Raw genomic sequence first — 18,521 nt, 5'->3', positions numbered from 1 at the left:
GCCCTCCAAGCTATGGTGGCGAGTGCAAACAACAGCGACGTTACAAAGCCTGCATCTGCAACAATCAAAACATCAATCCCATTCGCAGGACAGAAAGCGGCCATCATCTTGGCCATTGTTAATGCCCCTACGAATGGGCAAAGCATTGCAGTAGTAACATATTCACAAGCTCCAGCCTTATCCCCAACAGGTGGTGTATCTCACGCAGCTTGTAGAATGCTCGCAAGCAAGTCAAATTACATCATACCACCCACGAGCCTTGTATGGACGCCGCAACACAATGGTTTAGGCGGAAACGAGTAAGCACATGCTGTTGCTCGAGCATACGCCCACCAAGCGCCGCATCACTCAGGCTAAGTCCCCAAACCATCCCACCACAGAACCGCAAAATCCTACAGCACTACCTTCTCTCACGCCAAAAGCTCTAACCGCAATACACAAACAAGTCTGTGTAGAAGAAGACACCAGCTGGCGACGTCTACAAATTTACACGCCGCAACCTAAGCCCACTATAGGCTATCTACGCTGGCGAGTGGCCCTAAACAAATGCCCTCACTGCACCGACGAAAACGGATCTCTGTACCACATCACCCGGGCGTGCTAAAACACCTACGCTGTCCCTGCAAACGCCAAACCGCCAATAGCAATGGAACGTTGCGCTGACAAGCTAGGGCCTCAACGACCAGCTTATGCTGGTCACCAGGCCTCGAGCAACGTCGCAAACCTCTTGTGGCTTGGAATAAGTGTGCCACCACCTCTGGAAGCCAATAAGTATTTGCTCTATAAGAATACACGTTATTCCTTGTCATATTCCATGAAGTTCATTCGGCATCCAGCTCGCAGCCTACGTACTAATTGTTACTACGTAAGTCCTAATTGTTGCGCGTTACATTGCCCAAATAAGTGATGCACTGTCAAATTGGGTAGCTTGGCAATGGCCGCGGCTGTAAGCTAATCATAGGTGGATGTGGCTCCATGTATTTATAACCAACGAGAATAAAAACCCCCGACAGCCACGCATCTTTGAAATGCCAGGCGTTCTGTCTCGATACGTCAGAAACAAAGGTACTGCTGTGCTGGATAATAGCATACGGTCACGAACAAAGTCGCACGCAGTTCAAAATATAGGTTGTGCATTAAGCGTATACGCCTTACCAGTTGTACTCGGTACTTGAGTAGAATGGTAAACTATGGGCACTATTTTTACGATCAAACCATGGCTTATATAGACTTTGCCCGAAAGCTTATATGTCTCATCACTCGGTGGTACATTTAAAACGCGTTGTGTTTAAATAAATACCCATCATTTTCGAAATCGGTGGAGCGTGTGATTTTATGTATGTGCTTTTAAGTATGTACTTTTGTTATAGAAGAACGCATTCAATGCTGAGCAGTAATAAAGTGTCTCATACCCTTCACCACAATGCTGTGTCTTCCTTGGTCATCCCTTTTAACATAGTTGAATGGCTCAACAGTTGTTTAAAGCAGTGTAGAGCATACTACCCTTACTTGCCCCACTACTCAAGCTGTTTTTGGCGCAGGCAAAATTGAAAACCATTTTACGGTATTTGTGCGATGTATGTGAAACAAACGTCGATGTAATTTTCAATAAGATAATTTGCATTACCTGCCACCTACCATAGCCTTCCCAGATACATTGGTCGAAACGTTCCGTGTATTCCTAGACACAGAATCTCATATTCCAAGCGGACGGTGTGGTTGATGCCAGTTATGATGTCCGGAGAAACTGATACACCGAACGTTCCTGAACATTTTATATCTTACACGCAACAGCAGTATTTTCAGTCTAATTGTTAAGGGGCACATAGTGATGAATCATGCGACAATCGATGATTCCAATCTATGGAGCAGTTTAGGTGCAAGAAGAACCAAACGCCACTTGCATCGCTAATATTTTGAGAAGTATTTATTGCATAGATTTTAATAGCGTCTTTGATGTAGCGTGCTCTCCCGCTCATGTCTCTCGCAATGTTGCTGTCGTCTACGCGCAGTGCAACCGTAGCTGCCTTTTTATTGCAAGCGCAGGTGGTGCGGAGTGCAATCATACTCCGCGCCAGCGCTTACCAGTCCGGCTAGATGTTACGGAACCACGGACCATTAAATGTCGTAATTCTGTATTATTATTGTAGCACCTACGCACAGCCCCCTCAGGAATATGTGCCGAACCTATAATCAGGAATGGCGCCGGGAAATCATTGAAAGGGTGTGTCCAGGTCTACGGTTCTGATAGACATCAAACCCGACTATCAGTAGTGAGAGGAAGGTGCTGTGGGGCGAGGGGTGGAATTCGTATTCGCTCCCCCATTTGTGTGCTAGATTCCAAAGCGCCTCGAAATACGTTGTTTGAATTCAACCCTGGTTTCAATTATGCCACACGGTAACTAAGCTTGTTACACGCAGCCTCCGTTCGTTGCGAAGCAAATACATTCCGCCAGTTCTTATTTATACGTTTGCATTCATCGCAGACGCCGAGTGGTCAAATAGTTTAGCGCTTTTAACGCACATCATCTTTGCCCAACTTTCGTCCACATGTATATCTCTCTCCGATCATCGTGGGTTAAAGTTGATTTTATTATCAAGGAGAAACTTTCTTTTGTTGGGACAATAGGAAGTTTTTTTAGGAAGTCAGACGAATAACTAAGTGCGACGGAACGCTGTGTGGAAGTAATAATCGAAATTTATTAAGGAAGTGTGTTGGGGTGGGGACAATTATTTTCAAGAAGAAAACAGCTGACTTGAATACCCCTCCTGATCCCCGCCTTGTTCTCTCCATTTTGCTTGCATCTTTTGTTACTTCGGGGGTGAAGGGTAGCCCTTTGCCATGACACCTAAAAACACTTAAAACCTCCGCAACGGCCTCGTCATATGTATTGGTGGGTCGCTTTTAAAACTAAAAGGAAGTCGTTAACGTAACGAAAAACGTAACGACTAGGGTATTTCTGTTTTTCGTTACGTTGACGACTTCCTTGAACTTTTAAAAAAGCGACCCCACAATACGTATCATGACGCCATTGCAGAGTTTTTAAGTGTTCTTAGGTTTCATGGCAAAGGGCTAACCTTCCGCCACGAACTAACAAAAGATAACCGAATTCAGTTTTTAGATATAGTTATAGCATTCTATGACAACCATGTGTGCTGGAAGTGTAAACCAAGGTCCCCAAAAGAATTTTTGCCTTATGATTCGGCACATTCAAAAACTATCAAGCGTGTTATAGGTTCCCAGTGCATCATATCGGCTTTAAAGAAATCTTGCCCCCACAAAGCTCAATAAAGCTTTTAAGTGCACATTATAAGGTTAAATCTAGCTGGTTTCCCGCAATCAGTCGTGTATTCCGCAGCTCAGGCAGTATTAAACAAGTTAAGAACGGAAAACGCTAGTATTGACAATGGAAGTGAACGCAACAAAAAACGTGGAGTGGTGCCTTATGTTCACAACACGTTCCATACCCAGGAGAAGGTCATGAAGAGAAATGGCGTGGAAGTGGCGTTTTCGGCACGTGTCAAGCTGGCGGGGATGTGTTCGCGGATTGAAAGGGGTAACAATAGGCAGCCAGGGTGCAGAAAGAAGCACAACAATTCCTACGTTGATTGCTGCGTTGGAGTAGTCTATCAGGTTCCGCTTTCCTGCAGCAAAGTTTACGTTGGACAGACTGGCAGGTGTGTGAACGTGAACATCTCACTAATCATTGCTCGGCTTGCACGTGTAAGACACTCTGTAAGCCACTGTTCAAGCAAGTTAAGATATTATGTAGGTGCAAGAGTAACCGACCAAGAGAGATTCGCGAGGCTTCCCATATAAGGAAAAAGGGAAACGACTATGTCAGCGATGCGTCGATTGTGCTGCACAACAGTGATATGTTGTTTACCGACGAGCGTGTGTGAGAATGCTCACCACATGTTGATGTGTAATGTTTTGCGTTTGTTTTTGGTTTTCGGGCGTGCGCAATGATAGGCCCGTATGTGTATTTATGTGTGTTTCTTCGTAGAATAAACTTTAATTGCAAGTCTGCGACTGTCGTAGTTTACCTCTCTCTGTGTAGCATCTTCCTTAGCGCACTTTACCCTTCAGATTTAATTAGTTTACTCGCGTATAGGAAGGAAGATAACTGCCGTATGGGCGTGGCGCCCTGAAGAAAAACGATTGTACATCCTGCCTGCTGCTAACACTTTCCAAAGATCTTGATGTTTCTCTTCAAAGGAAAATGTAATGTACATTTTTCAAGGTCATGAAAGAAGTTTTGTTCGCCATTATATGACACGCTGTGCGATGTTTCTACGCCACGTACTGCATCCGTATGAGTGCACTTGTGACGGCGGACTGCTAACCGGGCCATACGGGTGTTACATATCGGTCCTTGATCCGAATGTGATGCCCTGTTTATGTACTAATATTATATTCAATTTGTTTGTGGAGAGCGGAAGCGCTGTCTTTAATACGTAGAACCTACGATGGTTTACGAAGCCCCGGTGCTGTAAATTCAATGCCGATCTGGAATCGGATTTCTAGTATATCATCACCAAAATATTACAAGCGTGTATCAGGCTGAACGTGTTATCTTTTTTTAGGTATCGTCGTTCCGCTACAGGAGGAATGCAATACCGATAATATCCCCTTTTCCAGCTACACGGGTAGGGGGAATTGGACAGCTTTAGGTCCACGTTACACACTCAGCCAAAAAAATCTACGGGCTTCGAGGTGTATCCTAGCACGCCAGCTGTATAAAAACACACCCTTAAAACGAGAAACTATTCACATGAAGTTTATCGAAGAACTTCCAGAACTTTGCCCCTTTCCTTCTGCGATGTAAAAAGATTGAAGTACCAACTAGCCCGGTTATGTGCGTTATTAAAAACTTAAATTGCCTGGGGAGAGCTGGAGAAAGGGCAAGCGGAACATCTAATAGGCCTGTGGGAAGAACTTGCGGAATGGAGAAGTTTGGTGATATTTTTTTTCTTTTGTCACCTACGTTTCCGGCGTGAGAGGTCCATTAGAAAGAAATTGTAGGGCTTTTATTACAATCATCACTTTTTCACCAAACGTTACGAGGACGAAATTTACATCGAACACAAAAGGTCTGTTCTAGGTTCATTAATCTCCAACTAATATGGCTGCATCTCACATCTGTATTTTTCTTACTATTTATTTACCTAAACAAGTTCCTAGTTTCCATTTCAACAAAAGCAAAGACTTTATATTATCTAAGGTAACATTTGAGAACGTCAACGCCTGAGGAGACCACCCATATCTTCTTATATGTATTTATCATGCTGATATATATATGTGATATGTCAGATGGAGCCGAGAACAGTCGCTTGGTTATAAACTACGCTTCAGTAACTGTGTTTAGGGGCCTTCGTTTGACCGCATTTTTTTGCGCCTATGCGTATATACCACCTGCAAACCATCCAGTTATCAAGGTGTTGGTACATTACAGCAGCATGTAATAAGCTCGCACACCTTGGACTTTTCATTATGCAGTAACAATAAAAGTCCGCTGGAGAGGTTAAAGCCCTAAATACAATCTTCCCCTCTGTGTCAATCTACGGCCGGTACCAAGGCGGACGCATTCAATCATCGTCCTCGTTGATTTCTGAATGGCTTGCCTTCAATAATTTGTAAATTGAGACGCAGAAAACATTATGACGCAGTTTATTTGCAAAGTGACGTTTGCTGGAGCTGAAGATGGTGGGCCCAGCTGGACCGAACAAGAGTTGTGCGGATGGCCGCGGCTAGCATGGCGCTTGCCGGCCAAATCTGCTATCCCGAGCTGATACGCTACTGAGGGCGCACTTTTTAAATAAGCCTTGTGGTGAACAGTCATGTCAAAGCAGCCAATAAATGATACCGCAATGTCGCATCTTGCGAGCTGGGAAAAAATTGAGGTAGGGCAGGTTGCAAAAAATCCAAATGGTTAACACTCAGCAATCCAACAGCGTAATCTCTTCTCACCGTCGTTATCTTGAATTGCATATTTTGAAAATAATGATGGAATTTCACTGTGATATTAATATCGATACATACGTTTCTGAACAGAATATGAACGTGGGGGTTGAGAACGCGCAGATTGTACAGTTTGTCACATTTGCATATTTTGAAGATAAGGATGTAATTTCACTGTGATTGTAATATCGATACATACGTTCTGGCCAGAATATGAACGTGGCGGTTGAGAACGCAACGATTGTACAGTTTGTCACAAGACAACCAAATAATTTGATTGGCTAAGAAGATAGACATTTTGTTTACAGCTCCATGCGGTAGGTCCCACTTGTCAGGGGTAGGTAAAGGGAGGGCGCTCTGCCCGTAGGGGTAATCCCAGACTAGGGGTTAGTAGCCCTCGGGGTAGAGAAGGAAGCGCAGTTTTAGGGTTAATATTAAGGGGATATCTAGTGGATAATCTACCATTTGTATTTTCTGTTTTTCCAAAGTCTACTCAAAATGTAAGCCGTTAGCTCTTAAGAGGTGGAAGGTATGAGAACGCTGCATCGCTCGTCTTAGGGTGGTGCGCCGACTATGAACCTTTCAGAATTATAGTGCAAACACGACCGAACCAGATTGTTTAAGCTAAACGCTGGGCTTGCATCTTATAGCTTCAGTTTGCCTTTTATAGAGTACAGATACCACAACGTGCAACAAGGAGTAGCCGCTGTTCACTTGACCTAACGTGATAGAATTGACAAAACACACATCGATAACATGAAAAAATTTTTGAACAGAAGCATTAACCCAATCCATCAGCATAATAACAAGCCTACAATCTTCTCAGTATCTGAAAATGTCCAAAAAATAATCTTTTGAAGCCCCAACCAGGTAACTGCTCTGTCCCTTCGCCAAAAGCTGATGCTGTTCATTCATTGATTATAATATCTAACCCGCCGATTTGACACAGGCAAGTTGCCACGACGTAGTGCAGGTTTCCGAAATATTTTTGTCAACCAGGGGATCATTACCATGCTCCAAAATGTCGAACACAGGAGCGTTGTCAGTTTTCGGATAAACAGAAAAGCAGGCGCTGCGGCCGCTCATGCTGTTCCCGTGCTGTCTGGGTCCTCGCAATGCAAAACGCCATGCATGTTTGCTGAATTTAACCTAGTTTCACATCGTTGGCACTGCTGACTAGTTACGTATTGTGATGATTTTTTACTGTTTGTATGGGCGCGCGAGCCACAATGTACACGCTTGGGCGAGAGCTTTTCTAGTAATTGTGGTTAAAATATTTTTCCTGGTGGTTTCTTTTTTGCAATTCCAATAATTACGTAAACCCATGTCTGCTTTTATTAAAAGTACAGTTTTAATTTGGTTCAAACATATGTATTGTTCGTTTTTGTAAAAATGTGTTACATGCATGCAGTGTGGTAGCAGGTTTGGTGGCTAGGAAAAGTTTTGTCTATCTGAAACTCTCGTTGTCAAATTCCTCTACTTTTTACCGAGGTGCTAAATCACGTGAAAAACACTGGTGTGCACTTGTAGAAAGTGCACACACGGTACATAAAAATCCTTGGCGGTTACCCGTGTAGGTAATCTCTACAGAGGTGCCTGTTATTTGGTTGTATTATAAATTCTCTTTATGACACACTGAGAAAGGCAAACATTCTCGCGCAAAAATAACCAAACAAAGGCTGCCGTGTTTAAAATCAGCTGGAAAAAGACGCGCCATGGTTCCGCGCGTTGAAAACATTGCGCAATCATTTCCACTGCCACCGTATCTGGCACCCGATAAGTAAAAAACACAAAGGCGAAAACAAACCAGAACGCGCGAAGCCACCACGGCAAGTCCTGCCGTGAGAATGTGACAGGACAGCAGCGCCACGCCTCGTTTAGTGTATTTGGAGTATTTCAGGATTTGATTTATATTTCTTGGCAAAACCAAGGGGAGACTGAGACTAAAGGCGAACGTGGCCTGAAAGAGGTCTCAGCCACCCGACTTACACCGTACATAATAACACGTCTGTTCACAAATTTAAGCATATTAGTACAATCGCAATAGAGAAATAGTACAAGGAAAAGTCAATACTATATTTCCTATGTATTATAAAAAGCATAGATTTAAAATTCACAGAAGGATCACATTGTACACTTAAAAGCAGTTTTTGCAGGCATTAACATTCATAAGTTACGCTAATATTTTTGTTTGTAATTGTTTTTATCTTCTACTTTCAGTGGAACATATAGACATATACTTCAAACCCTTAATTATATATCAGTAATTCAGGCGTTTGGCTTAAGTAACACTTCTTAGAGCTGCTTTTTATACGTAAGTTCACTGGCGTCAAAGTTAATTGTTTTCTCTCAATTTATTTATAATTTCAGTTGACGGGCACAGGAAAGATTAATCACCATAGTTCCTTCCTACTTTTGGAGTGTGCCGTAATATATGCCTTAGAAGATTTACTGTCTTCTGACTTAGAAGATTTACCGTAATATATACTTAGAAGATTTACATGAAGATTTACTGTCAACTTGATTGTGGGTCTTTTCCTTATAAATGGTGTGCATAAATTTCATTTAATAGATTTGGTTCGCTCGAAGCATTGAATATTCAGTAAATAAAGGACTTGCCCTCAAATCTCCGTAACAACCATAATAATTTAAATATATGCGGAAAATTCTTTTTTGCAATACAACGAGCCTGTTTTAATTAGTTTTGGTTGTGGTCCCTCACGCCCAAGTCCCGTAGCAAAGTTTCGAATAAAAGAGCGCATTCTGTAAGTTTTGTTTCAAACATTGTGGTTCCAAATGGCCGATTCTATATATATGAGACCTATACTTTTAGAATGTTCGGTGTACACGTCAGGAATATGCGGATTACACGAAAGTTGTTCTTGAAACCAAACACCTAAGGAATTCTGTTTTGTCACTCGGTTTAACTGGGTTCTGTTGAATATAATCGGTATTTCTTTCTTGACATTTTTATTGTACGTCTTAAATATCATGTAAGTTGTTTTTGAAGCGTTTATTTGTACCTTATTATCTAATAAGCAATTTCATAATTGTTATAAGAAAACATTTACCACTGAGTGAAGTTTAATTATATTATCAGATGTGAAGAATACGTTAGGGGCATGCGCATACATTACCATTTCTTGCAGACCTTCTATATTTATGATATCATTTACATAAACTATAAACAGTAACGGGCCTAACTTAGAGCATTGCGGGACACTTTGTTTTAGCTTTAATGTGTCTGATGCAATAAAGGTTAGTTGAAGGAACTGATTTCTTTGGGTAAAATAGCTTTTTTAAAGTTTACCTGCCATGCCACGTATTCCATATCTGCGTAATTTATTTACAAAATGGGATTATCTATCTAATCAAACGCTTTTTAAGGTCTAAAAACAGTGAAATATCTTCAGCAATAATAATTTTTAAGCAAATACTAAGCATTGCTGGAGCCAGGTAGAAAAACTGCCTCTCAAGGTGCTGCAGCACCTTGTAGACCTGTCACACGCAAAATTTGCCCTTGCATGCTTAACCCGTTATCCTCCATCTTTTTTAAACAAAATTATTTTCTTGAGAAACCTCCAATATTCACAAACGGGAAATACTGCAGGTAGTGAAGCTATAACTGATTCAGTAATTATGAAATCATTTACGACATCAGAGAAATAAAAATTATATGGGGCGGACGAAATTTTTATGCATATTTTCCTAATGATTGTGATCCCATGAGCCTAAAAAACAGAAAATGACATTTATTGTGCACATATTTGGAGATGTACAATGATTGGAGGGAAATTACAACCCCCTTTGTTTATTGTGTGAATGTTGTACTGTTCTCTTCAATCAAGATTTTATATTTTTGCGTCCGGCTATGTAAACGCGTAACAATGGCGATATGTACACAAGAGTCATCTTCGAAAGGCTGTTCCTCAGAAATATATCAGTTACCATTTCTTTCTGTTGGCTCTAGAGACATTTCTATGTGGTGGCGTCAAGCGATACCACAAGATGAGAAAGGGTAATGAATTTTGAAAATCAAACGAATAGCTTGTGTCGTTTGAGAACACCGATAAGTATTTGAAAGCACCCCTTTACATTATGCCATAACCATAAAAGCTAATCAAACAGGACGCTGGACTTTTTTTGCTGAAGCGAGGCTTGATACTTATTGAGATACTTTAGGGATGCCAGCATTTGAAAAGAGATGAAAGAAGTTAGAATAATTTTTTCTTATCGCCAGGGCCAGTGAAATGCTGGCAGAAAGACCTCTCTGAAAAGATCTTTATAAACGACACTAATAGGCCTTGAATTTTGGTGATAGGTAATCGGTGAAGATGATGTCAGTCGCATTGAAAAAGTAGAATAAACACATAATGTGGAAGTTTCCTTGCCACACATATAGCGGAACGGACACTACCTAAACCAAGAAAAAAGAAACCTAGTCGCTGCACCTGCAGTAAAATCCACAAGTTAGTTTGTGTCGTCCCCGAGAATTGTGATTTATTTGACTAAATTTTCTTCCCCGTGGATTTGTTTAACACCCTAGTAAGACATGTAACACTACATTGGTTTGGCGTGATTACGTGACAAAAAACACCATTTTGATTGTTTTCTCACGTCTTCCTGGCTGTATTTCTTCATTTAAATCATTACCCGTTGTCCTTCCGCGTAGACACCACCAAAACGGAGAAATGTGGGAGACAAGCATTATTAAAAGCCTATTTTGCGTGCATTGACCAGGCGTTGATCGTTGTTTTAAACAAGAAGGAAAGGCGCTTACGATGTCCGCAACTTCCGTTCTTTGGCTGTTTATAGCGATGCATGAGGCTAACGTGCGTAATGTGGAAACGTACGTAACTTGTCTCACATTTAAAGGTTTAATGTTTTGATTTATTCAGTCTAAACGCTTTATCAGACTGGCGCGTCTGGAAGAGTGAATTTTTCGGCCGCTTATTTTTAATGAAAAATATTTGTAAACAAGGACTACTTGTGAGTTCGTGCTTGTGAGTGTTTTGGTAACGTGGGTAAAATTTATACTTGTTGTTTTAATAACTATCAGATAAAATAGAACCTGGAAACCGTTTCGTTTAAATAATGCAAATGCATCACTGAGCTTGTGGCAAGGCAATGTATAATGTCGGATTCCGTAGAAAATGTAATATGTGCGGGCGGTGTGCAGTGTTTGTGCGCCGGGTGTCGTAAAAATAATTTTTTTTATCTCTGTCTTTCTTGTTTACTGCTTACTACGGGGGTAATGAAAGGCAGTAAAACGAACGGGAACGAATTAATGACAGTATTTAACGTTGTAAGCACCTGCAATATTCTGCAAAGTGCATGCCATAAGAATTTGTAAAAATATCGTTAATCTTTCTTACCGTTCCGTTCTGAAACAAAATAGTTCCTCTAAATTACTTTTTTTTTGTTGTACCTCACACTACTTTCAAAATGTAAACGTTCGCAACGCGACTCTATCTTCGGAGGTAAGCTTAGCCCATCTGCAACAGGAGCACTCTGACATAAGTTTGGATATCGCAGGGATAAGGGAGGATGGGAAAAACAGGAGATGGCCTGATGAACTTGAGTAGTTGGCATATTGTATTCGATCGAGTGTCTCACAAACAGAAAGAACACGGATTGGGTTTTCTTATTTACAGAGAGATAGAGGGCAGGTAGAAGTATTTTTTGGTAATTAAGGAATGCTGGGAGTCATTGTGATCATGTTGAACAAGCTATGTAGGGTAAAGATAGCGCAAGCTTATTCACTGACAGCCAGTTACTGAGACCCAAATCAGGAAAAAAAATACACAATTCATAACTGTGAGGGGAAACATAAATGCAAAAGTATCTGAAAAACGAATAAAAAAAGCACCATAGGAAACTTTGGAATAAGCCCTCGGAATAGCCGCGGAAATACAGTGATTGGATTCAGTAAAGAGCTAACTTCAGGGTAATGAACATAATGTTCCGGGAACGAACAAAATAGAGAAGGAGCATAGAGGCGTCCTCCCGGGAAAACTTTAAAAAACGATATTGCGTTAATTTTAAGTGACAACAAAGGTATTGTGGAGGACGTGCAGGTGCAAAGAAAAACACAGAGTAGCGAAGAGAAATTGGTTGTGTAAAATAGGGCTAAATCAGAAAAGAGAACGGGAGAAACAAGCGAAACTTTGGAAGCCCAACATAAAATCACTCAGAAAACGTCGACAAGAGGTTCAAATATTCTTACAAATAAAACCTTATGGTTTACTTCTGAGAAAGATGAGTGCGTTTACATGCTAATGGAAAAACTAACAAGGGCACACACAGACTCGGCAACTTAACTGGTACAAGCAGCATGTAAAACCAAAATGCCAAGCTAAGGCTTAAAGCATGGGTTATTGCCAAACGAATGAATATGAAATTGCCAGGATCAATGGATAAAATGTAATTGACGGAGCGGTGAAATATGATTGTAAATATAAAAGAAAGAAATGCCATGCATAACGAAAGGGAGTAATCGAGGAAAGGCTTTATGCACGTGGAAGGTTAAACGCAGCAAAGGGACCACACTATACAGCCTCAGATGAATCCACACGCTCAGAAACGAACACGGTAACATTTCGAGCAATATAGAAGAGATAATAACAGTAGCAGACCGATTCTAAAAAACGGCAGCACGCCAGCGACGTTGCAAAATTTAAAACTACAGAGCCAACAAGTTATTTGGCGATGTTTTGCTACTAACAAATGAGTACTATAAAACGCACTCCAGTTTAAAAACAGGAACAGCTGCAGGTGAGGATGGCATAGCCATTTATCTTCTAAAAGAGGGAAGAGATGATATATGGCAGAAGCATGATATACAATTCTGTGAATGTGTGAGGGCTTAATGACCACATGTTGCCTGCTAAAACCCCAATGTAGTTCTCATTCACAAAAAGGAGATAGCAGATATCTTAGGAATTACAGACCCCGGAGCTGCTTCCGAGCTGTTTGCCAACACAACAGTGAGAAGCATAAGTCAGCCGCCAGAACAGTGAGCCCCCTAGAGTTTGAACAACCTAGAACTAGACTTAAAAAAGAATTCTGTACAATTGATCACATACTTGTTATGAATGAAGTAGAAGACACATCATCAGAGAGAAATAAACTTGTTTACATGATATTAACCGAGTATGAAAAGCGGATTCAATGGAATCCTTACCAGTGTTGGCACCGTTAAAAATAACTGAAGATGCCTATACGAGACTCCTAAAAACCATATATGAGGAATGCTCGGGGAAGATAATACCTCACATGACAAGCGAAAAGTTTTTTTTTGTAATGTTAAAGAAAAACACACCAGAAGGTAACGCTACCGGGAGATACCATTTAAACAAAATTGTTGACGGTATTTCTGGTGAGGTGTCGCTGCAACAAATCAATAGGGGCAAATCCACCCAATTCCACCCACGGGTGTGGCACACAAAAGCGACGCAAGTGCTGAGGAAATGAAGAGAGAAGATGCGTGGTCTTCGAGGCAGAACGACGGCAACTCTCGCGGTGTAGACCCGATGACCGTCGCCGGCTCTCCTAGAGCAATCACCCGGCCTGTGAACGAGACGACGGCCGACACCAGGACGACAGGAAGCTGTTGCGCCCTTTGGAGTGATCGAGATTCTGGTGGCGTAGAGCGCGGGCAGCGAGGCCTCGCTGGAGACCAGGCCTCAGCTCCTTACACCCGCCCCTAGGCATCGGCCACCATCAAATTCCTCTCCAGCGAGGCACCGGTTCAATGCCTGCAGCGACCTGCTCCATCGTAACACACTACTTCGTCGTAGACTGCAGACATTTGCGTCGCTACCAGACCATCACGTCTCCGCGATCATCTGCAGTGAGCGTGACTCTTCCGTTACAAATATGTTAACTATATTCCGCCCCTGAGTGTTCTGTCTGGAGGGAGTGTCCAGAAATTTTGACTGAGAAAACGCATGTTTACTAATAAAACGGAGAATGCTTAGGTCGTCAGAGGCGAAATATTGAAGATCTACAAACAGAAAGCTCTGGAGTTGGATTTAAAATATATTGCCGCGAACCATACATTGGGTTTGTTTATTTGTGTTTTGCAGATGTCGCGAAGAGAAGGACGATTCAGTTGTCTTGAATGAGAAACACGTTTATTGGAGCGAACTTGTGCTCCCCTAACAACTCAAAAGAATACAGAGGCGGCGAAGCAGCGGTCAACAAAGTGACTTGCGTCGGCGAGTGTCGTCGAATCGAATGCCCCGGCGTCTGCTCTGCAGGCTTTTTATCTTTCGGCGCGCGTGGTTCTGGGAGCGTCGATTCGCATCGAGAACATTGTAGATGCGAGAAGATTATTCCGGGATGTTCACGTTAGATCGGAATGCTCTCCCTATCAGAACAGATAACACATGCGGCACAGAAAGAAAGAATGGAACACGCGCTTCCCTTGGCGCAGAGATAACACAGACCGGCGCAGCCGGGCGGTAAAAGCAAAACGCAAATAAACAAACCCAATGTATGGTTCGCGGCAATATATAAGTAAAGCAAAACTAAGGAGAAATAGGAATACTAAAGTGCACTCATAACCGTAGGTTGCATAACTGAAAACGTGGAATTAAAGTACCTTAGACCGAATTTTACTGCTGATCCCAACCAGGAGAAAGAAACTGGTGCAGAATACTTATGGGTTAGGGCTCACTCGCCAACGTCTCAGTAATAATAAAAATAAGCTAATCTATCGCTAAAAACTAAAATAGTTAACCCTTGATTTCTACCGCTGATCATATACGAAGCAGAACAAGGCCCTTTACAAAATGAATGAAGAGCCACCGTAGGTGGGTGCAACGAGCCATGGAGCAACTAATCATAGGAGTAACTTTCAAGGGCAAGAAACGAGCACTCTGGATCAGGCAGCCAACTCGAGTAGAAGATATTATTCGTTAAATAATAAAAATAATTGGATTGGGCCCAAAATAAAGTGAGATGAACTTCCAACAAGTGGACCACGGGGTAACAGAATGGATTCAAAGAAACAAAACTAGTAAAGGCATGCCATTACTGGATGGAGGGAAGAAGTAGGAACATTCGGATGACAAACATGGACTCGGGCAGGGTAGTGCAAAGTAGATGGAGATCAATGGGATAAGCATTTTTCTTGTAGAATCCTAAATAGCCTACTGATGATGTAGGCGCTTGACGAGTGCAGTTACATTGACCGGGCTTTATAAAGACTTGCCAAAAGTGTGGTCGTCTGGAATGCTTCGCAATATATTTACCAAAGCGGGACGTATAATATTCTAATAATATAAACACTGGTAAAATGAATATCTACAAGCACAGTTTTAGATCATAGTGGTATGATGCCCAGTATTGGACGACACGCCAACGTTGCAGGCTGGTGAATAAAGAAATGTGAAGCTGTGGTTGAAACGAACACCACACCCGAAGCGGTATCAATTATTTTGAAATGGCAGCGCTGTTGCCTATGTCACACTCGTGGTATATACAGGCCTGTGTTGTGGAGATCTCCTGTCCTGAGTTGTGTAGCTAAGCACTCAATTTTTTGTCAAATCATTCAGTATATTGCAGAAAAATGCAGTCACTTTGTCGCCACTGATAGCGACGTTGAGGGGCGCATTGTTTCAAAAGTCACACACCGAAGTGTCTCCAATTTTCTCTCTCTTTGAAGAAACGAGGTTTCCAATTACAACACAAAGGGCTTAGCTAAGCACCGTCTTATTGCAATCGAATTGTAAAACAACCTGGTTACACCACGTTCATCAACGAACACCTTAGGCGCAACCGTACAGTTTTTGCATGAGCAACTTTTAAAATAAAAGAAAAGCAATGCGTATCGATAGGTCGGTGGCTACGTAGGAATTCCGGGCTGTGGCTGACAGACGTGTGAGTTGACTATTCAATTATAGTGATCTCATCTCGTTTGAGAAATACCGAAGCTGTGCATGAGGTCCTACGATTTTGTGCGTCTGTACATTATCTAGACGTGTTCCCCATCACTCATAAATCGTCTCTTCAGTTGGAGGGCAACGTAACTACATTTGTTCTGTGGCATAGGTGCATGTTAGACCAGCCGATACATATACTCACTAATTTTCTTTACACCTATGAATCCTTATATCGCACCAACTACCGCACTTTTATAAACACGACGCCTACCATCTTAACACGATGCTGCCTCAAAGCTTTCATTATTTGCTTTTACCACATTTCTCCTCTCCAGCAAAAACAAACCACCCTTTTCTGCACAAAATCATCATGCTCAATTAACCACACTTTATGGGAATTCAAAACTTCTTCCATGAGCGAAACCTATTGTAGTATGTTAGAAATGAACTCCGCACGAGGTACCCCCTGTATTTGATGTGACGGTATTGGCGACATCGCGTACGCCGAGCATTCAAACATTAGCTGTAACAAATAGTGGCTATTTCTTTATAAATATTATTTCCGATGCGCTCTGTCCGACGTGCACCTGGTCATTTTACCACACAAAGAGCTCAGGGACCTCTTTAGTTATCAGAGTAAGGCAAGAAAACAAGGTAATTCTTGCCGTGTACTTTTTGCTATGCCACTTGGTAATTTAAATCTCCCAAAATCTGATCGGTTTGAGCAAATGTGCTCAAAGTGATTGGGGATTTCGTCTAAATCTGGTCAATTTACAGCTCTCCATCCCTTCGAAGTGTTAATCAATTCGCCCTTGCGGTGCAAACGGCTAGTCTCTTTGTTAGCTCAGTTTGTAGTGGTACTGCTCCCCCTAAGCGGTGGTGCCGGGTTAAACTCCTTGCCCAGAACTAATCTTTCGTCAACTGCAAAGTTTCTCAGAAAGCTGTACAGGTTCCTATGTAGCCCTAAGGCTGCATTGAGTGAGTTGGACATCACACCCTTCTTCGCAGAAACTTACTCGTCCTTGGCGATTTCCCCTAAATCTGATCTATTGGCACATCAAAATCACTTCGAGTTGATAAATTCGCTCTGGCGTTACAAACGGCTAGCCTGTCGGTAGAGCGACTGTATCGGTAAAGCGGTGATTCCGGGTCAAAATCCTGGACGAATCTGGGACGAATTTTTCTTCAACTGCGGAGTTTCTGGAAGGCAGTATAGGTTTCCTATGTAGCCGAATGGCTGCATTGAGTTGGATGTGAAACTCTCCTTCGCAGGAACCTACTCCACCTGGGGGATTTCCCCTAAATCTAGCCGATCAAGGACCGATAGCTAGGCAATTTTTTCGTTTATGTAATTCATTTACACGTTTACACCCGCAGCTATCAAGTCTGTCTTCTAATATACTAATTTCTCGAGAACATCGTTCGTTAGTCCTAGCAAGTGAAAAATGTTAGAACTTGCGAGGTATTTGTAGAAGTCAATAACAACCCATTATTATCTGGACTCAATCTCGAGCTGCAGACCTGGACATGAGGGTCACACCCCACCGCAGCCTTAAACGCGGTAATCTATAGGCCATATCGGATGAATGAAATTGAAAACGATCTGTAAAAAAGCCTTTAAGACGAGTGCGTCACTGGAGTCAGGCGATTTGTGCTTTGTTGGAAAAACAACTAAGTTTCAACAAAATATTCATTCTCAACCTTCATCCGTTCCACAGTTCCTGAATAAATGAATTCAGGCTTCTGTGATTATCCCAACTGATAATGTCCCAAACTCGCGCTGCTGATTTAGGTGTGATTGGTTGAGTCATAGCAGAAACGCCAGCCCCGGATGGATAATGTGCACGAAATCAACGAACCATGATTTAACCTGAGAGAACTGTCCTTCTCAAAATTTCATCCATCCAAATTGCTTGGGATTACACGTGGTATACTCCAAAATGGGCTAAAGATTCAAACTGAAAAAAAGAGATTAAATGAAAAAGACTTGGAAAACATCGCGTTGCCAGAGGTGTGAAAGAGTTTTGCTTCTTCCCTCTTGAGGGTGCGCCGAAGATTCTGGCGGGGTGAGAACCGGAGTCTGGTTTCAGCAGCGACGCAAGTCAGTGAAAGCGATCTGGTACTTCTCCACATACCTGGTTTGCGTGGGGCATCCCGACCCGTGAACACGCTGGTGGGCATCAACGCAACGGTTGCGGTGGCCACACCGACTGTATGAAGAACAATTTCGCTGCTTCCATCTTTCCCATGGACCCCTCTACAACACCGGGGGCAGACGAAATGCAAGTTGAAGGAGCTGCAGCGGCTCCAAACCTAACCGCACCACAAGGGCCAATTTTGGTCCTCCCCCTGCCAGTGGCGGTGGCGTTTCGAGCAAAGTGCGCAAGAAAGGGTGCTAAGTCGATGGTGTCCTGTCCGCCGCTCACCTCCACGACTTCCGACGATGAGATGGGCGGCAAAACGTACCTGACTGCATCACAGTGGCACGGATGGATTGCGGCGACATCGAAATGAAGAGATGCCCAAAAAGCCGCCTCGAAAATAACAGCCCCAAATTATAACACACACACACACACACACACACACACACACACACACACACACACACACACACACACACACACACACACACACACACACACACACACACACGCACACGCACACGCACACGC

This window comes from Haemaphysalis longicornis, unplaced genomic scaffold (genome assembly GCF_048455015.1).
Source record: "Haemaphysalis longicornis isolate Haplotype H1 unplaced genomic scaffold, Haemaphysalis longicornis Haplotype H1 scaffold_11, whole genome shotgun sequence".
NCBI classification, from domain to species: domain Eukaryota; kingdom Metazoa; phylum Arthropoda; class Arachnida; order Ixodida; family Ixodidae; genus Haemaphysalis; species Haemaphysalis longicornis.
The sequence above is the reverse complement of the archived record's forward strand: the minus strand, read 5'-3'. Positions refer to the sequence as shown.